General features: G+C 36.1%; 2 pseudogenes; both read right to left on the bottom strand.

Moving 5' to 3' along the window:
* Positions 1-1,791: 1,791 nt before the first annotated feature.
* LOC122290177 lies at positions 1,792-4,772 on the bottom strand (annotated as a pseudogene).
* On the bottom strand, positions 1,792-19,738 carry LOC122290178 (annotated as a pseudogene).
* Between the last annotated feature and the right edge of the window lie 3,103 nt (positions 19,739-22,841).

Below are 22,841 nucleotides of genomic sequence, written 5' to 3'. Positions count from 1 at the left end.
GTTAGCTAGTTTATGTGTGCTCCTCAATCTACCCATTATGTTGCCATTTTCCGTATCTTGTGTTACATCAAAGGAACTATGTTTAATAGACTACATTTATTTTCACACTCACCTCTTGTGCTTTAGGCTTATTCTAATGCTAATTGGGCTGAAGATCCCGCTGATTGTCCTTGTATTACCAATTATTGCTTTTTACTGTGGATTTCTCGTTTTCTTAGTGTAGTAAGAAGTAGTTTGTTGTTGCTTGCTCTAATACAAAATCTGAGTATTGTGTTCTTGCTGACACTACATCTGATCTTTTATGGTTACGTTGGCTTTTGGCAGTTTTGGGTGCCCCTCAAATGACTTGTTCTTCTATTTATTGTGATAATTGAGGTGCCATATAGATTATTTATAATAATGTTTTCCACGAGCATACTAAACATATCGAGATTAATTGTCACTCCATTATACATCATCTTGAGCAAGACATTTGCTTCTTTCCCTACAAATAGACCCTCTTACTGTACATAATCTTCTTTAAAAAATTATAGAAGTCTGTCTTCCAAGTTCTATTGTTCCTTGTTTTCATCAAAGGGTACGTACAACGTACTAGGAATTTTTTTATAATATATATATTCTTCCGATGCATTTTTCTGGTAAGGTTGGAGGCCAACCGTACTATAAATTAAATGACCATCCCACAATGGCTCTTTGATGGTGATACATTGTTTGAAATGCTCATCTATTACGTACTTAGATAGAAATAAAGTGCAGAAAATATAGAAAGAGGGAAGACACCGGATCTACATGACTCGGCAATAAAACTTATGTCTATAGATTTTTTGGAGGTGAGATCCACTATATTTGATTATTTTATAAACTTCGTTGGCCTCACTTTCCTCCCTCTACAATCATCTAAATCGAAGAGGAGAGGTTGAAGATGGTCTACTGGTAGTGTAGAAGTGAATTATCAATTAAGTATCCATCCAAGCCGTTAGTCTTGCCCTTTCAATCTTGCTTCCCTTCTTTTATGTCTTCCTTCTATCAGTCTTTAGTCAATTCACCCATTTTCAGTTGCTGTCCAATCACCTTTGTCTCATCTTTTTAACTTTATGTCACCTCATATCTATGTTACAGGCCTCTCTTATCTCCTTAATCTAATTTCCTTGGTCGGGAATTTTCGTTCTCTCATAAGTTGGCCATACATTTTGATCTTAACATGACATTTTTTAATTTTTATACCCAACACTATATATGAGGAAAACTAACTAATTAACTCTCAAACATTGTACAATAGTACCATTGCTCCATGTATCCCAACCCAAACTCATTAGAAAATAAAATTAAGTTTTAGATCTTGATATCATATTGATCAGACCAAAAGACACTGTTTCTTGATCTCTTTCACTGTAAAAGGTTATAATTCTCCTGTACATACGTTCTTATTATATTTTTTATTATTTCATTCATTTATTTTGGAACCAGGAAAGGCTGTAGTACTTTAAATCAAATGCCAATTCTCACTAATTATTGGCCTAGCTAATTAAATTAATTAGCTCGGTTGCATGATCAGTACAAGAGGATTACTATTAAAAAAGTAATAATTTATTTTTATATAAATTTCTTATTTATTTATTTTTTTAAAATTAATTATACACAATCATATCTTTTTTTTTTTTTTTTTTTGAGACTTCTGGTGGAAAACCAGAGGAGTAATGGCAATAAATAAAAACTCCGCAACAACCTGAATATTTTCACAATAAAATAAATCTTGGGAAGATATTCACACACTAATAAGAAGCTGAAGACTATCAGAAGTTAAACTCGCCTGTCATTGCATAACCCTCTGTGTACTTACACGTCATGATAAGCCAATATCTAATACTAGGAACGAAGTTCATGGAAGCGGAGAGATTTTTTTTTTCCCTGCTTCCAGCTTTATTTATATATACAAACAGTCGACAAAAGAGCAATGACACCGGAAAGGACCAAAAACAAGAGGACTATAGCAGCATGGCCTAAATGACAAACACAATATTCCTATATTCTGTACAACCTGATTATGTGCAGTCAAAAACCCTTTTCACCACAAATGCATATGTAACTAATTTCACCAAGTACCAAAGCTGCAGCCTACATGTTCTTGGCTGATGACATTTAGGCGATCTTGCATGACAGCTATTGATGGATATGGTGGAAAACACAACCGGTAAAAACATGTGTGGGATGAAGGCAGGCGCTCACTAGGCTCTGAGGACTTGTAGATAAAAAGCCGGGAAGCCAAGCCACGGAAACCTTCCACCGGTAAATACTTCACTGAAGTCCAGAAAAAGAGAAGAACCTTTCTCTGCTCCGCTGTCATCTCCCCAACCAGAACCAGAAGATCTGAGGATCGGTTTCTTTGTAGCCATTGTATTCAGTATGTGCCTTCCAATCATCAACGGAGATGGTAGTTTCACTTCCATAAAGCATCCAGTCAAGATCTTCCAGCTCTAAACTTTGGAAAAAGAACTTCTCGAGCCTGGAGTTACAAAGAATATGACCAAAACCTTGAGCAAAATGTGATACCTGTTCTGAGAGAGATCTCACAAACTGATGCTCAATAAGAAGTTTAACATATTCCTCCCTGTTCTTGCTATTCACGACCATGCTTTTCCCACCAGGGCAAAGCTCCACAACTCTCGTGGATCCTAACTCCTCGACTTCTCTAACAAATGTTAGTCCTAAAACATCTGAATCAACATAATCTGAATCCATCTCCAGAATCTGCTTGCAGCTACTATACACACATGGATCCGTATCCCTTATATCTTCCAGAGAAATGCGCTTTCCAGCCAATTGCAAGAAAAAGATGCGATCAAAGACTACACCTACTTGCACTTTATGCATCAAAGCTAAGGCAATCACCCGACCAGAGAAACTGAAATATTCAAGGTGCATGGGATCCACCTTAGACGTTGGACTAGGATAGAACCTTCTAAGATCAGTTGGGGATGGCACAAAAAGGGCGTTTTCTGGGTTAAATAGAGCTTGGCACACTAAAAAAACCATTCCCGCACCACACCGGGACCTGTGGCTTCCTCATTTTTGAATTCCATAAAGAGACCAGCATGTAAAGCCTCAGGGTCTGCCTTCTATATATACTCAAATGATTCTGCCAGCAATTGAGACCTGTCAATTAACATCTCATGCACCTCCTCATAGTCTTCTTTTACCTCTGGAAACATCATCATTGCCAAATGCCTCCTAGATTCAAAATCAGTAACATCCTTTCGCTCAAGAAGCCACTGATGATCATCGGTATGCTTTGCATATTTGACAATTAGCGCACACATTGAAGATTTTCTGAGCCTCAAAACCATCCAAAATTTTTCTTCTGCACCCTGATAAAGTTTGGAAATGCTATTCAGCTCCTTCAATATGGCAAGATACTGAGACCATCCAGAATAAATAGTTTCATTTTCCCCCTTCTGTTTAACGACCAAACACTCCATTTTGTCGAGGCAGTCTCCCATTCTCTTTAACAAATCAATAAACAAAAGATGAAGAAACTCAATCTCCTCCCCATACAAAGGGTGCTTATATCCTTCCCCATCCAAAGACACAGAAATGGGGCCCTGAAAACCAATTTGTTCCTTGATCTCAGTCCGCAGGAGGACCAAGAATGCGGCAAAATCACGGACATCAGTCAACAGAGGCCCCCCACTCGTGGGCGATACCATAGTCAGAACTAAATCCCTGGACAACGTAGTCGCCAACTCACTAACAAATGGGAAAATCTCTTGCATTAAAATTACTCTCTTCGAGTTCTTCGACGATCCAATCGATTCCAACAATGACCCAAGTGTACTCCGACATGACAGATACAAAGGGTCCTCCTGCGCAGCTCTCCTAAGCAACTTCCAAAATTCTAGAACTATAGGTGCACAATAATTATGATACGGTTTCGGCAACGAATTACGACTTGAATTCAAAAAATGCCTTATTGAACCATCCGCACAGTCTTTGTTACCTTTAATCGGCGACATATAAAGCATAACCAATGCGGCCGGGGCCGAACACGACAGGAATATCTGCAAATGCCCGGGGACACGCTCTTCGTCCTTTGGAGTGACCGTCAAGAACTCCGTCATCCTCAGTTTAACATGTTTCGCCGAAGGGATCGCCTCACCTCGGCAAAGACGGCACACCATTGAAACGATGTCTTCGACCACTTGCCAAGCGTGAGGGTGCTCGGTGCTGCGCATGCGGCCCACCAATTCCAGTCCGGCGTCGTTTTGGATCGAACACTCAGCGAGCGTGTGCTCCCACTGGAGTTGCTTTCCCCGATATATCAGTCTCTGCTCATGGATTGGGATCCCCGTCACCAATTGGATTCGGTCGTGAACTGATCTAACGGTGTCGCGAGTGTAGGCTTGGAATACCATAGTTTTCCCCTCAGGGATCATTCTTATGAAGAACTGCAGCCGGTAGTCGGTCCGAGTCGAGCAAGAATAGGAGGCCGATCGGGCGTCCGGAACCCTAGGATTGAAGGGCGCAGTGGAGGAGGTGAAATCGCGGGATTGGGAGTCCGAAGAGGAGTGGACGGCGTTGGGTTCTTCTTTTCTCATGCTGACGGAGACTAACTCGGCGAATACGGCGTCGTTTGCGTCGTCGTCCTCACCATCGTCAAAATTAGGACCACTATAGTCGTCCAATTTGCGCTTCGACGAGAGTCTTGGGTGATCGACAGCGGTCAAGATCGCGCTGGTGGCGTTGGAAACGGGGGTGAGGCCGCAATCGACGGTGGGGTAGGTTTACTAGAAGTACTCATGATTAATAATTTATCCTTAAATATTAATTTGCTCTACCGATATCATGATTACTACTACTGCTGCTGCATGAGTAAACTCCTAATAATTACAGCTTAATTGGGCAGTGTCACTACTTCCCAATAGTTCTGATAATCTCTCACTCAGATCATCAACCTCTTTATGCAAGCTTCTGATGTAGTTGCATTTCTATTGTAACACATTCGCAGCTGAAACCTGCACATTATATTAAAAATAATTACATTATATTAAAAATATAACTATAAATTATTTTTCATATAAATCACCGATATTAAATAATTTTTCTTATATTTTCACTTTAAATTTCATATTAAAAAATCCAATATTCAGTGGCAGACCTACGTTATAGCATGGCCCCCCCCCCCCCAAAAGTTTTTAAAAATACAACATATCCCCTAGATTTTCTACATAATTATATAGATATAGAAAATGGCCCCATCTAAAAAATTTATAATTTTTATATTTTCTCTCAAATTTTTTAAAATTTCAATATATCTAGAAATGTCTCTGTCCAATTTTTTTCTTATAATTTCAAAATTTTGTTTAATTTCTATACATTATTTATTTTTAAGAATGTGATCTCTCCAAAATTAAAATTAAAAATAATTTTAGGAGAAATAATAAGTTTATTATATATATCCCAAAGTCTTTTGATATATAATATTAAGCTTCTTAATATGGAATCTAAAGTGAAAATATAAGAAAAATTATTGAAGATTGATGATCTATATAAAAAATAATTTAGAGATTTTATTCTCTAGACTTCATTAAGTAAGAAAAAAAATTATTTAAACCCTCAGTTATAGCATTATACGTTTAATGTGATATGAAAATATCTAGATTTTGCATGAAATCTGATAAAGTAGCTTACATACTAGAACAAAAGATGACAATATAAAAGATTCCTTAATATTTTATATGAATAAAATAAATTCTAAATATTAACGAGATATAATTTTATATGTAGTTATATTTTTATGAATTTTCATTTTTTTTTTAATTTACATAAGAAAATTAATGTTGGCAGTTTTAAGATGTGCAAGCATTGCCCACTTCTTTTGAAAAAAGTAGGTAAATCAAGGACCCACATAAAAAAATTGTTTTTTCATAGTGAACGTGCTTTTGTTTTTTTTAATGGAGTGCGTAGAGCATGTACACCATATTATTGTATCTAGTATTATTCTTTATATGATAAATAGGTCACAAAGTAAAAAAGTTGGCCCCCCCTCAACACAATTGCTGGTTCTGCCACTGCCAATATTGTATGACAAAAAGCTTTGGAATTCATATTAATAAGTTTATTATTTCTCCTAAATTTAATTTGAATTTTAATTTTAAAAAAAAAATTGCATCATTAAAAATAGATAATATATAGAAATTAAATAAAATTCTAAAACTATAAAAAAAATCTGGAGAGTGACATTTTAGGTATATTGAAATTTTAAAAGACATTTAAAAAAGATATAGAAATTATAATTTTTTTGAAATTATTTTCTATATTTAAAAAGTTATGCATAAAATTTAAAAATTATTACAAGATTTGAATTTTTTTTTTCTTTTAGGTGGGGGATGGCCCCCTTGGTACAACGGAGCCACTGTTTATAATCATGTTTTCTGCAACACCTATTAATAAACCATACAATAGTTCTATAAACCACCGGGGTTGCTGCCACACCGTGTCCTCGGCTGACGTGGTAGTAGCCACATCAACTGACTTAAACTTAATTAAAAAAAAAAATGAGGAGAAGTGCAAACTGAAAAAGGGATGGTTTCCATTTTGAGCTGGGTTTCATTTTCGTTGCCAAGCCCAAATTCGTCTTCCTCCTTTCTTGGTTGTTGCGGTCGGCATTTCTATTACCAAAGGTTTCCATTTTCGTGTCTGCCATACCATAGTCGAGCTTTGTTAAACCCATATTGTCTGATTGTTGCGGGCAATATTTCTATGGGTTTTGCCTTTCGTCGTTGATGAACTTGTCTTCTCCTCGTCTGGTTTGGATTTCCATTTAAGGTATATTATCTTTTGAAGTATTTATGATCCAATAGCTAGATCTGATAAAATCGCACAAATGACTCTACATTGAAATGAGATTTTCATTTGAGTTGTTCCTAGTAAGAGAAGGAGGACCCACGTTTTGTTTGCTGTCAGTTTGCATAGACATTGTACAGTTTTCACAAACTGCAGAGCTTAGAAAACAAACTTGGCTTTGAACCCTAGAAAAATTATTGGCTTAGAGATTCTGGTATCTTACTTCAGTGGAAAGTTTAATTTCTCTGTTCTTTATTTCATTTTTCATATTATGTTGCACATTTGGAGTATATTTCTAGAGGTATAGTTAAGTTTTCGTGCCAACCATTTAGTAAGTAGTTTGAAGATGTAAACCCAGTTTATATACTGGAATGAATATTTGTGTGTGCCTGTATACGGTTGATATGTTGCTGCTACCCCATTTCTATGTTTCCCCATTCTGAATTGGTGCTTAAAAAACATTTTAAGTTGGTAACCATAACTCAAGAATTAATGCAGTGTTGTTGAAAATTCTATACCAAGGATATTGCCAAATTCTTATAATTTGAGGGAGTAGGTACTAAAATTGATAGTTTGGGAAATGATTGTAATTATTTAAGTAATAGTTTGAGTGGGGGCTAGAGTATTTTCTTCAAACAAAGAGAGTATATAATTTACAGTAGTACTAAGGTTTAAAATTTGTACACATTATACCTGTTGGTGCCAATGTTCGGGTAATTTGGCTCAAAATTAGTGAGAACCACAGATTTTTATTTCCATTCTTGTGGACCCATTGCAATTGCATTATTTATTTTTAATATGTACCGTGTTGCTCCTAATTTCCATTCTTCACAACCCATTGCAATTTATTATCGTGATTTATTTTATGGATGTTTTTGTATTGTGCTGGTGCATTTTTACTCTTCAAATCCAGTATTTGCATTCGGCTCCTTCTCAGCATGGAAGAAGGGAAAGAACAACCATCTACGCTAACACCATGTAGCTCAAATCCATCATTTGTGGTATGTTATATCATTTACTATATCATTAACATTGAAATGTGTTGAGTTACCTATTTATTTCCACAATACATCAATAACTTTAATGTATTATTTTCTTAGGACATGATGAGTGTGCGAAAGTGCACTCTAAATACCTTATTATTGGACTAAAATGCTAAAATGTGAATAGAAATTATAGGAATTAATATGTATTCTTAAATTAAGTTTCTATTTACATTAGGATACTCCTAAGCAGTTTTTTATGTTTAATTTCAGAGTTTATAAAAGAGCAAATCAAGCCCAGTCAAATTCAAAGGAGGACATTCATGGGGTTTAAGAGAAATATGGAAGAAAATAAAAAAGAAAAAAAAATCACAAGATGAAACCACAAGAAGTTCAAGTCTGAAATTCACTAAGAGACAGTCTGGACATACTTTAGTCTTTTAACTGTATCTTTTTACTCACATATTAAATTGATGTGATTCTTGATGCATTAGAAAGATATCTTAAAGGGCTATAACGTTTTTCAATATAGAAAGCTATTTTCATTCAGTTAAGAAACCGAGAGGGATAGTTGAAGATGTTTTGATCCAAATTGACAAATTTTATTATCTTGTTGATTTCTTAATTTTAGACACTCAATCAGTTGTTAAGTCTAAGTCTAAGGTTCATCTCATATTAGATAGACATTTCCTTGCTACGGCCAATGAATTTATAAATTGCAGGAATATGTTGATGAAGCTATCTTTAGGAAACATGACCATGAAGGTCAACATTTTCTATATTAAGAAACAACCAACAGATGACGAGTGCCATCAAATATACATGATTGACACACTCATAGACAAGGGAGTTCACACAACTCATAATTTTGATCCCCTTGAATATTCCCTTGTGAATTTTGAGTTTGATTCTATTAGTGATTCATCTGATGTTATTGATATTTGTGCTGTTTTTTATGAAACTCAAGATTATGGCACACAGGTTTGACAACAGGAATTTGAGGAGTTGCCTAACAAAGGTGGAAAATAGATTCCTGTAAGTATGAAAGCACCAAGAGTTAAATTGAAACATTTGTCTAAGTCTAAAGTCTATAAGGTTAAAATGAAAGCGTTTTATGATAAAAATATTCTTAGGAAGAGGTTTAAACTTAATGACAGAATATACTTATATGATTTTGGATTTCAAAAGTACAAAGGAAAACTTCGGTTTAGGTGAACTAACCCTTTTGTAGTAAATAATGTTTTTGTAAATGGGGCAGTAGAAATAGAAGATCCTAAGGATGGTTCGATCTTTAAAGTAAATGGCCAACGCTTTAAAGTATTAATTGATAGGCAAGTTCCGGAAGTGGAAGGCATTCCACTTGTGGATCCAATCTATCAACCTTGACCACACCACCAGGTATGTTTTTCTTTATTTATTTTGTTTTGCTATGTTTTATTTTTGTTTTCCCTTATTTTCTTTCTTTTCCTTTTTGTTTGCTGTTGTTTTCTTTCTTTTTGATAGTAGGATAATTTCATTTTGTCATTTTAAGTTACCATCTTTGGTGCTTAGCGAGCTACCATTGTCACCCATCAAGTGTATTCTACCATTTTCAGTTACTCCTCATTCAATTTTTATTCTTAAACATTGAGGATAATGTTTCATTTAAGTTGGGGGTGGTCGTGCAAATTCAGTATTAAAACTGCTTGTTGGAACTCTGTGGCATATTTTCATGTGTCAATTTTTTTTAATTTGCATCACATGTGCATCATTTTCACATGTGTACTCATTCTCATTCATAACCATCTTCGTGAATTCACCAAACCCACCATAATCATTTTGCTGAAGTATTCACAGAACCCTTAATGCACTTATCCAAGTTTTGTAGTAAGATGGTGGTTTCACACATGTAGCTAGAGAACTCTTTTGCTTAAGTATTCATGTGAGTTTGAAGAGGATTGAGAGCCTACAAATACAATAAATTGTGATAAGCGTTTATTGATCTATTGAATTGGACACTTCTTTTGAGAATATCATTACATGGTTTGTGGTACGATAGTGGATATACTTGGATATGATGAAGGTCAACTTAGGATTAACGTTTGAACCTTTCAAGCTATCTCTTTTCATCATAGACCCCTAATAGCCAACTTTGAGCCAATAAATACATGTAGCCTTTTCTTTTCATATGCCCATATCATCCATGCCTCTCCACATTGGAGTATAATCTATACACTGATTTTCTTACCCTTTTTACTTCCAAGTGTATACTAGGTGTGAAATTTACATTTTCTTTCTTTTATTTTATCATTTTCAATTAAAAAAAGAAGAAGAAGACGACAGAAAAAAAGAGAAGAATACAAGTTGCAAAGTGTTCAATTGAGTGAGTTCCAAAAAAAGAAAAAAAGAGAGAGAGAAGAGGAAGAAGAAGGAAAAGCATTATTATTTGATGATCTGAAAAGTTGGAGAGTACATCAAGTGAGAAGTGTGATCTATTGAGATATTTAATAAAATTCCCTTTGTATGTACTTGGAAGTTTTTTAATCCCTTTCATCCTTTTTTTTCATATAGCCCCAAACCCAAGCTACATTATAACCTTTTGTGTTGACTATTCTGATCCTAAGTAAGTTGTTGGAAAGACTGGTGGAAGTCTCATTTGTTAGTGTTCCTATCATAAGATTAATGTTTGCTTGTTGTTTGTACATAATTGTCTAATTTTCCATAAGAGTGTGTTTACACCCATTGTCAACTCCATAGAGAGAGCCCTTATACGAAACACTATTATACCCGTGAGTTATGGAGTTGAACCTTTTACTTGAGACGTTCTTGATGTTGCATGTGTTAAGGTTAGTGGTAAGATGGTTATGGCTTGGAGAACACACATACACTATGTGGATTGCTATAGGTGGATTGATCTTGATGGGTTATTGGATTCCTTAGATTGTTTTGATATGTGAATCTAGAAAGTATGACTTAATGGCCTTTATGTGTGATTTTCTCTGGTCTCTTTCATTGTTTTGACATGAAAATTACTAGGGACTAGCAATGAGTAAGTTGGAGGGTGTGATGAGTGTGCGAAAGTGCACTCTAAATATCCTATTATTGGACTAAAATGCTAAAATGTGAATAGAAATCATAGGAATTAATGTATAATCTTAAATTGATCGAGTTTCTATTTACGTTAGGATACTTCTAAGCAGTTTTTTATATTTAATTTCAGAGTTTATAAAAGAGCAAGTCAAGCCCAGTCAAATTCAAAGGAGGATATTCATGGGGTTTGAAAGAAATTTGGAAGAAAAGAAAAAGAAAAAAAATCACAAAATGAAACCACAAGAAGTCCAAGTCTGAAATTCTCTAGGAGACAGTCTGGACATACTTTAGTCTTTTGACTGTATCATTTTCCTCACATATCGGATTGATACGATTCTTAATGCATGGCTGCAAAGATAAGTCCTAAAATTTTAAAGGGCTATCTTAAAGGGCTATAACTTTGTCCCCAATAAAGATTTTCAAATTCGAACTCCTGAAGGGCGTACATGGCTGCAAAGATAAGTCCTAAAATTTAGGTGATTTTTTTATGCAGAAATTAAGAGCACATTAGGGTTTCTTTCCTACCCTATATAAGCATATCATTAGCACAAAATAGAAGGAGAGAAGAGGCACAAGAGGTAAATCTGAAGAGAGGAGAAAATCACTTCTATGGCTGCCGTTTACTTTAGTTTTCTCTGAAAATTTTTGTCGTCCATTATATTTGTGGGTAACTAAATTCTCAAGTAGGGTTAGAGATAAACTTGCACATTAGATGGTATTTCTAATTTATTTTTAATTCATGTATTTGATTTTCAATTGTTATAACTCTTTTGTTTTATCATTCTCAATTCATCATTAACGTTTACTTCTCCGAATAATCATAGAATTTATTCTGTTTATGAATTCAGTCATGCTTTTTCTATTGAATGGATTAGTTCTTTGATTATGTTTGGATCAATTATTTATCTTTATTGATTTAGTTCTTTGCTGCAATATCAGTCCTTGAATATATTGTCGTTGTTGGATTTTCTCAATAGGGATAGTAATTTACGTATTTTAAAAGTGGTAAATGATTTTTCAAAGGGTTACATTTGATTTAATTTTGATTTATAAATCTATACCTTCCAATTGGAAATTTCGGGAGTTGAGCTCCTAATTGAGTTATCCAATAAATTCAGAATAATTAAAATATCGGATTTGTGCAAGGGATTCCCGACACTCTACTGTCAATCAAATTTGAGTACTTTTTTCGTTAATGACTTAGTTTCAATATTATTTTACAGTTAAAATTAATCTTTGTTCTCCATAACTTCTTTAATATTTTTCCTTTAGCTTCTTTGTTCCTTCTACTATTCTTTTAAATTGTCTCGCTATGGAATTGACACCCCAAATCTATGCTACAACTATCACGTTATTCTTTGGGCGTAATCAGGACATACCATCAACTTGTCCAAGCATCACAAATTACATGCATGGTTACTATAGACAAGTGTCTGCGTGGTCACCGGGATTTTTGCCAAATGCTGGTTACCCATTTCCCCATAAGATGGAACCTCTTCTCAAGAATACCACCAGCTCCACTGCATGCATACTAGTTGGGTCAGATTCTAATAGACCCGATGGTGGGCAAACTGACCCACCATGTACATCCTCTATAGTTGTGGAAATTAATGAGGATAGACCTAATGCAGAAGAAGGAAACAAGGATTGTAGTGCCAAGACATCTCAGAATGTTGACAATGATGGTGATGATATGATTGAGGAGCCAAATAAGGGGATGGAGTTTAATACCCATGAAGATTTAGTGAGTTATTATAAATCTTATGGTAAGAAGTGCGGGTTTGGGGTGATGACAAAAAGGACTGATTGGGATGAAGACAGCACGGTTAGGTATGTCACCCTTGCTTGTGCTCGTGGTGGTAAGGTCCGTAATAGAACTTTCAATGTTGCCAACCCATGTCCTGCAGGAAAGACGGAATGTAAGGCAAAGATTAATGTCCTGAAATGTGATGGAAAACATCGGTTGACTATGATTCATAATATCCATAACCACGATCTTAGTCCCAAAAAATCCCAGTTCTTTCGATGTAATAAAGAAGTTAGTGATGCCGTAAAAAGAGTTCTAGATACGAATGATATGATTGGTGTCCGAATGAACAAGAGCTTTAACTCTCTAGTTGTTGGCGCGCGGGGGGGGGGGGGGGGGGTTAGAGAACCTTCCGTTTTTGGAGAAGGATTATCGTAATTATATCGACAAGGCAAGATATCTAAGACTTGGCACAGGTGGTGCTAGTGCACTTCGAGAGTATTTTTGTAAGATGCAGTACAAAAATCCTGGTTTTTTTACATTGATGGATTTAGATGATGACAGGAGGTTAAAGAATATCTTCTGGGCAGACCCTCACAGTAGAGCAGCCTACCAATATTTCGGTGATGTGGTGACATTTGATACCACATACCTGACGAATAGATATGGGATACTGTTTGCACTATTTGTTGGTGTGAACTACCATGGGCAGTCAATTCTCTTGGGAGCAGGTTTGATTTCTAGTGAGGATACGGAGACCTTTGTGTGGTTATTCTAAACTTGGTTGCAGTGTATGGATGGTATAGCTCCCAAAGCTATTATCACTGAGAAATATAGGGCGATGAAAAATGCAATAGCTATTGTTTTCTCAAATACCCGACATAGATTTTGCTTGTGGCATATACTGAAGAAAGTCCCTGAGAAGCTTAGCTCCTATGCTTCCTACAAAATTGGGATGAAAAATTCATTGATGAAATGAGTGTATGACAGCCGAAGTGTTGAGGAGTTTGAGACAACTTGGAATTAATTAATTACCATGTACAATTTGCATGAGAATGCATGGTTGCAAATTCTATACGCAGATCGTGAGCATTGGGTGCCAACATTCTTAAAAGACTGCTTTTGGGCTGGAATGAGTACAATACAGTGGAGCGAGAGCATGAATGCCTTTTTTGATGGGTATGTTTATGCTAAGACGAACTTGAAAGAGTTTGTCGATCAGTTTGATAACGCATTGAGAATGAAAATGTTGCGGACTTCCACTCATTTAGTGTCACAACCCCCTGCATATCTAAATCTCCAATTGAGAAAAAGTTTCAAGAATTGTACACGAATTCTAAATTCAAGGAAGTACAACAGCAAGTTACCGGCATGATTAATATGAATCCTAAGTTACATAAGGATGGTGGTGCAGTAAAGACCTATCTGGTAAAGGATGATATTCGTATGGCAGACTTCGCTAAGCTGGTTATGTATTATGTGGACTTTAGTGAAGAAGATTCATCTGCTCAGTGTTCTTGTGGATTATTCCAGATGAGGGGGATATTGTGTAGGCACGTTTTGGCCGTTTTTGGATTGCACGAGATTACAATTTTGCCAGATATATACATTTTAGATTGATGGAGAAAGGATATCAGGAGGTGATACACGTTGATCCACAATAGCTTTGATGCAGGGGAACAACAGGCAGATTCTAATAGATATTCAGAGATGTTGAATATCTGTTATTAGATGATTACTCTTGCAGCGGGTACGAAAGAGCATACTCAGGATGCAAAAGCTAAGTTATATGCAATGATTGACTTGTATCATGCCAACCAAGAATTCCTACCAATGACCCAAACGGGTTCCAATGTTCCAATATCGGCATGGGGCACAAGTATTGTTGGTGGTTCTGGGAAAATACGCAGTCCACATGTTGTGCATGGGAAAGGTAGACTTCCATCTCTGAAGAGAGCATCCAGGATGGAGAAAGATATGCGAAAAGTTAAAGCGAAAGAAAAAAAAGCATCAGAAAAAGGGAAACGCAAAGAGGTGTGTTTATTTAATATGAACTTCAGTTGCCACTTTTACAAGAGAAAAATATGACAATTTTGTGTTCTTATTTTTTATTTGATTATTAGCAACATGGAGGAGATACACCCATCTTGAACACAGAGATCTTTATTTGGCGATTCAAAGATGGATATCGCCAATGCTGGACATGTGCAGCTATAAATCAATTACCAAGCTATATTTGAATACTAATGATATGGCTGGGTTTCATGTGTTTATTTTCTCACCAGGCCGTTCCAGGAACCACAACTTTTGACATTAGTGGAACTTAGGTCTGAGAAACAGTGCTTCAGAGTCAAGAAAGTGTAAGTGGATAAGTAAATTTTCTGATATTTTAATGTACAAAAATGTAATATGACGTTTTTAACTGGGTTTTATTCTTTATAGATGCAATTTCAGTTGGCTGGATCACAACTGTTGCACTATGGGATGGATGGATATGAGATGGATGGATCACACTTGCAAGAATGATTTTTGTATACTTTTAATGTATTTTGTGGACTTTAATGTAATTTTGTGGATTTTAGGAATTTATTTGTGGATTTAATGTACTTACTTTTTAATTCAAGGAATTTATTGGTGGATTTAAGGAATTTATTTTTGGATTTAATGTATTTATTTTTGAATTTAAGGAATTTATTGGTGGATTTAAGGAATAATATAAACGGTATTTTCTTATGATATATTTATTTTGTGAAGAAACAGTATTTGATGTCATAGATGCTACTTGTGGATTTGTTGTATTTGATGCTAGTAAGAATCAGGCAGGACGTGGTGGTATTTGTGTATTTGATGGTGATATCCATATGTGCAGGACGTTAGGAATTTATTTGTGTATTTGATTGTCCGAATGATATGTGCAGGACATTACTTGTATGTCTAGAGATGTTGGGCACGAGATAATCCTGGATAATTTTGATTTTGGGTACATATTTATGCGCAGGATGTTTAACATCCTATTTGTTTGATGTTGCTCTTTTTTGGATGGTTTGTTTGCCATGACAACTCTAGAGCTTGATCTAACCAAATAGAAAATTCAGATGTACATATATCTATACCAAGCTTGATCTAATCCCAAACATATAGCAACAACATGGAAAGTTTAGCATATAAGTTTGTACATATAGCAACAACATATAGCGACAAATCCAAACTAAGTCTAATACATCCAAACCGAGTCCATTACACCAACAACATATAGCAAATATTTTTGTACAGCAACAACATATAGCAACAACAAATCCAAACCGAGTCCAATACAAATCCAAACGAGTCCATTACAACAACAACATATAGCATATATATTTGTACATATATCTACATATAGCAACAACAAATAGCAAACCTGCAATACAAAAAATAAAAAAATAAAAACTAACACTAGGTAGAAATTACTTAGATGCTAAGCGATAACATGCAACTACAAATGCAAAAGCCCAATAAACCCGCAGTAGTGTGCGTGAATGCGATATTTTAGCTTCACGAAGCACAAGCACCAACTCCTTCTTCCGAACCTCCTCATTTATAGTGGCTAGCAGCAACTCTCAATTCTCAATGTCATCCGATTTCTTACCGAGCTCAGCCTCCCTTTTTTCAACATACTCGAGTCTCTTCTCGAGTTCTTTATCTTTCCTCTCCAGTTCTTTCTCTTTCCTCTCTAGTTCATTGGTTTTTTTCTTGAAGTTGGAGCTCATTCTCTTCATTGCTATTTACCCACTTGAAAAATTTACAATATGGTAATCCCTGATCATTTCATACATATCCAATAAATGTTAGATGTACACAACATATTAATCATTATATATAAAAAAATCATTAACGTTCTAAGAACTTAGTCACCTCTGAGTTGTAGTTTGGACACCCTAAGAAGGGTCGTCCTGGATTTCTTGTAGTGTTTGAGAATTTTAGTATGGCTTCGACCTTGCAAAAGCAGAATGGTTGACCCATTGTGCGTTTAGGAAATGATGGAGAAAACGTTGTTGATGATGATGATGACATTCTAAGGTGAAACAAAATACAAGGATTAGTAGTAGTAAAGGATATAATAATTCTAAAGCCAAAATCAACTCAAAGTTTGAAATGCAAGTGACAAAAAGTTTATTCCAAGTGTCAAGCTTGTACGAGTCCATACCTCAACAATTTGGTATCAAGAGCTATCAGTTATGCCGATGCTCCAATTTCATTTGCCAGGCATGAGTCATGACTTCCTCAAACCCAGTTTTGTTGATGGAAATAACAAGCTTTTGATTGAGTCATTAACACAGTTTTTAAAATACCACATGCAGGAGGAGAACAATATGAGTCATTAACAAGCTTTTACACATTTAACAGTTCAAGTAACTTTAGAAGATCGATCATACAACAATACCACCATACTTTTAGTAGTATTATCCATCTCCAATTTTTCTACCTTTAATGCTTCTGGTTAGTGGTTATATGAGACAAAAAATGCAAAAAAAAAAGAAAAAGAAAATAATAATAATAATAATAATAATAATAATAATAATAATGAAACAGAGAGACAATTCTAGTAGTAAAATGCCTAACATTAGAAATATATGTAATCTTGTACAAAAGCATTATAAAGCCAGATTACACCAGCCCAACCCCATCCAATTCCTCTAATCCGTGCAAGACCCCAGTTTGCATAGAGAGTTGCTATCTGTCAAGTGTCAAACAGAAAGTGAAACCATTCACCTATAAATGTCTTAAGCAGTAACAAACCAAAAGATAACCTAACCCAGTTGTCAATCGCGCAAAAATATTGGATATGTTTAATTCTCTAATCCATCAGAAACATCAAGTATAATTTATATATAAAATGTATTCTGGAAAGTAAAACCAAAACAAAGATGAAAAGAAGCGGACTAACCTCCTTTGTACATGGTGGTTAGGGTTATTGTTATACCAGTTAGGATTAACCCGCGGGGTTGGGTTTCGCATAGGGTTCAGGCATAATTTTGAGTGGGAAGTTGGGGTTTTCGTGGGAATGTTGTAAAAAACCATAGATCTGCCAACTTTAAAGATGGAAAATGGGGGGAATCGTGCTTGAATGTATATGAAGGTGAAAGACATCGTGGAAGGGGGTCGATCGATTTTGGAGACGAAGGTGGGGGGTTTCCATGTCGATTTTGGAGAGGAAGATGAAAGGGGGAAGGGGGAAACCAAAAAGAAGGAAAGAGAGGGGGTTGGTCGATTTCAAAGAGGAAGATGGAAGGGGGGTGAATGGGGAAGGGGGAAACCAGAAAGAAGGAAAGGGAGGGGGTCGGTCAATTTCTAAGATGAAGATGGAAGGGGGGAAGGGTGAAACCAAGGAAATTTCAAAGACGATGGGGGAAGGGGGAAATGAAGGGAAAGGGAGGGAATTAATTGAAAAAAAAAAAAAAAACGACGTCGTTCTATTTTCCACATGGACATGAGGCCGTGGCGGGGACGCCAACCCTGTTGTCCATATCATTTTAGTGGGTTTTAAGATGAAAAGTATTAGGATTTTAATTTTTTTAATTATAATTTGTCTCGTTGTATTAGTACAATATTGGACTTGCAAATATCACAACTCATTAATTAGTTGTACAAAATGTACGTCGGTTTCTCTCTTTGAAATGCACACAAATCTAGCAAAAGCTAGCTTGGACAATCACACATTAAATTCAGTCAAATAAATGGAACTATAAAGCCTTCCAAGGCATGCAAAAATTAGCAGTGGTAATATTTGACATCACTCGTTAATTAAATATGAATATGACATGATAAAAGCTTATTTGAGTTTGACCTTAATAGGTTCTAATTACTAGACATGACTGCTTAACGGGTCAATTCGTTAAAAATGTTAAATTTACATTTATACCCTTAGACCTAAAATTGTAATATTAATACTTTATAATGTGTGTTTATCATATTTGGGATTGTAACTTTAATATTATTACAATATGTGTTTACCATATTTGGTTCTATTAAAACTTTAATGTCAATATTTTTATTATTTGGATAGTAATTTTGGACCTGCAGTTAAATTTTTTATTTTTTTAATGTATATTCTTTATATTTTAATATTTATATAAAATCAATCAGGTCAAATGAGTTGAAACGGGTTTGTTCAATCTATTAACGTAAACGGGTTAAAACATGTCGAGTCGTGTCGTCTCATGTTAATCTATTTTGTATTCACTAATGGGTCAAAACAGGTCGTGTCGTATCAACCCGTTATCTTAATAGGTTAGGTTAGGGTTTGAGATTTTGACATGAAATCCTTAACGGGTCGTGTTTTGGTTAACCTATTAAGTATAATATACATGTATACGAACATTATCCCTTAATATACAATTTGACACCGTTAGCAAAAACCTACGTATGGCTGTTTAATTGTGGTCCCATATGCTGTAACTTCAACTTTGAATCAATTCAAATTAAACCTCATTTTCAAAATCTTATTCAATATCTTTAGTGCCTATATGTGTGACCAAACTAATTAAATTAGTTAGACTTTCTTTTCCATTTCTTTTTTCATTTTCTTGAGTACAATTAGGCGATAGACATTGACTTTTGGATTGAAATTGAGAGAACTGTCACAGACACAGAGATTTCATAAAAATATACTCACAAACTAACATGACTTTATATAAATATGATACATACATTAGATCTGCTTTATGATAAAAATATCTTTATAATCTGACATACCACATTAAACAATATGAATTTTACTTTGTTGCTAAAGATTTTTATTTTTAAATTAAATGTCATTTATAAGGCTCAATTAGTTGGAGACCGATTGAAGCCTAGTCCAAACTCCAAGGAAACATCTACCAAGCAAGCATGCATTGTAACTTGATATATCTATATATGATTGTATATATATATGTGCTACAAGTTAGAAATTTAATTTAACAAAGTAAAGCCATTAGAAAAATGAAATACGTACCTTGTTAGAGCGCCTGGCATGAATCTCAAGAAGAAGCTAATGCAACTTGGAAACAAGATCATTGATTTGGTCATCAGAGATCATTGAGCAACCCGATTGCATCCGAGACATTCTACTAGACATATTGATGATTGCAGTATGTACAACAACAATGTGAATGAAAGAATTGCGTTAAAGATGGAAAGTCCTGCATTGACAACAATGTGATTGCACTGGTTCTACATCTATACCCGGTCTCCACATCAACAAAATTCCTCAATCTTTTCCTGAGGCGGGGTAATTAACAAAAAGATGAAACCTAAACTGGTTACTATACTGTGGATGCGTACGTCAGACACCATGGTTTCTGACAAAAAAATACTATCTGGATTAAACTTCCTAATATTGGTCATAATAATTTTGATTGCTTTGAGACAGGATAGGCCTTGGCAATTCCAGATTAGTGTCTTCGCCTGCAGATTTCTTCTTCTCTGATGGTGCCAGTTTTGAAGAAGCTCGATTATACGGCTTATTTTTGGTGTAGTCCTTTTTCTTTTTAATTTTCCCAGTAGCTTTAGCATGCATTGAAAGGAGCATTTGAGCCAAGTCTTTATCCTCCTTCCTAATATTGATTCCCACAGCGTGTTCATCCTAGTGGTCCTTCGTAAGCTTCGGCATTTTGCTTTCAATACTCTACTCTTCTTCAATTGTCAAGAACATATTTCTTTTCAATGGGCTGTGGATGTTAATCTAGCCATTAAGAGGGACAAGGTTGGGTTGTGACAAATTCATGACATGCTCTATTCAGATGGTGGGCGCGGGCCTTTCAAAAGATTTGGGCCCCCAATAATTGCTAAAAATGGGTGAGAGAAGTGGGTTAGCTTGAGTAAATGAGACCACCTTATCATACTAGCTTGATAATAGAATAGCAAGGCCTTGGGAGACTTGTGAGGATCGAGTTTCATGGGGCCCATAGAAGTCTAAATTAACGTTGGGTCCATTCATGAAGACCTACCCGAATGGGCCGAAATGTGAGAATTTAAGGGCCCAGCCCATTGAGAATGTTGAGCTTTAAAGCTCATGATCGTGGTGTGTATTTGCTTTCATTTCTCAAACCACGCAATAGGGTTCAAGGTAGAGGGGCAAGGGAAGCTCTGTAGCACTGATTCCATCAGGTTGCTATAGAGAAGCTGTTGTTCCATCAGTTGGGAGTGGGTATGACTTGATGGATAAACCAATGTGAATAGGTTCAAAAGGAAGGTATTAACTTCCTGAGTAATGGGGGACTGGTTGGTTGGTGAAGAGTCTTTATGGTCTATAGTGATTTGAAGAGGGACGATGAACAGTGAGCTGGTGGAAGAGTCGCTTGCAGGTTTTTTTCCTTCTGAGCGCCACCGTGAGCTTTTTGCTTTTCGGAGTGATCCTTCGAGGTGATATTTTCTTTTTGTGGTAGATTTTTTGCATATTTTCCTTTGCTGGGATTAATATCGTGCCCTTGTGTTTCTCTGATTCCAAGTGGAACTCTATTAGTCAGGAGGTCTCCAGGGGATGAAAACCTTGTGGGAATCCAAGTGAAAATTTGATTTTTGATAGCCAAAAGAGGGTTCCCTAATATAATCGGGGACCTCTTTGGCTCTTCAATTAAAATCCCTTTGCCTTTGTTTGAGGGGCCAGTTAGTTCACTTTGCTCTACTTCTTTGTCTAAAACCATATCAACGATCTTGCTAGAATTTTCTGCACTAACATAGGCCATCGGCCGTTGAAAAACCACAAAGGGGGGCAATGTTTTCATACTATAGTAGTAACATGCAGACTTACTAAGTAATTTCCCTTTTCTTAAAGTTTATCCAGTTGAATGGATGTAGAGGGATTAGCTTGACCTTGTTGCAAGGGGGTTATGGATCCTGGATTTTGGTACTCAGCTCTTAGTCGTGGGCCGTAGGGGAGAGGATCAAGGATGGTTTTTAAAAAATGATAAAAAATTTGTGAGTGCCCCAACCTACCGCAGGCATAGCAAAAATCTGAGAGTCTCTCGTATTTGAATGATACCCATATGTCGATGTTATAGTCCCTATGAAACCAAAAACCTTGTTTGAGGGATTTGTTTATATCTATCTCAGCTCTGATCCTAACAAACCTTTTACAAGTGATTCCAAAGTTTGGATCAACGTCCATGTCCAATAGAGTTCCTAGTGCCTCTCCAATCTCTGTAGCATTTCTAACAATAGTATGATCAAGAGTAAGGCCATGAATTTGAATATAAAAAGCTGATGAGTTAAGGCTTATCTCTTGCCAGGTTGATCCTAGTGGCATGTCCTTGAGGATCAGTAGATGGCTCTTAATATTCCAAGGAGCCTGATTCTGTATCCTTTATTTATCTCGAGCAAATTGGAAAGTAAAGAGAAACTTATCAAGATCTAGATCTTCAATGTGGAATTTTTTAGAAAGCTCCATGCTGCTTTGAAAGTGACATGTAGTGAGATTTTGTTTAGTGGCCTTGTTGCTACAATTCTTTCTATTAATACCAAATCGGTTGTTTCTTTTGCAGAATAATCTGCTGGGATGAGATCAAGATTCTCCCAAGATGGTGCTTCAGTTTGCTTTATAAGGACTATAGCACCCATAGGGGAAATAAGGACCATAGCAGGAGGTTTTGCTAGGGGAGGTGTTTCTGCATCTAGTCGGAAGGCGTATGCACGAATGGTGAGATAAGAAGAAGTATTTCTAGCAAACAGAGCTCCCAAGCAACAAAAGCTTAGCAATGATCGGATGGTAAAATCTTTCAGAGAGGCAGATCAAGAGGGAGTGATGTACCCGCACAATGATGCTTTGGTAATCACCCTTGTGATAGCTAACTATACGACCAGGCGGGTGCTAGTTGATAATGGAAGTTCATCCGATATACTATTTTGGGAGGTGTTCACTAAGATGGGCATTGATGCTGGCAAGTTAAGGCTCTCCCCAGCACCATTAAAGGGTTTCTCTAGAGGCACGATCCAACCCATAGGAGCTATCACCCTTCCAGTGACCACCGGGACTAGAACATGGATGACGACCACCACGACCGATTTCTTCGTGGTGAAAGCTCCCTCTTCTTACAACGCCATATTGGGGAGACCAACACTCAACCATCTAAGGACAGTGACTTCCACATACCACCTAAAGATGAAGTTTCTAACCGATAGTAGGGTGGGGGAATCACAGGGCGAGCAGGCTCTAGCCTGGGAGTGCTACGTGCAAGAATTAA

This window comes from Carya illinoinensis, chromosome 12 (genome assembly GCF_018687715.1).
Source record: "Carya illinoinensis cultivar Pawnee chromosome 12, C.illinoinensisPawnee_v1, whole genome shotgun sequence".
Lineage (NCBI taxonomy): Eukaryota > Viridiplantae > Streptophyta > Magnoliopsida > Fagales > Juglandaceae > Carya > Carya illinoinensis.
Note: the sequence above shows the minus strand (reverse complement) of the source record. Positions and strands in the feature narration are given on the sequence as shown.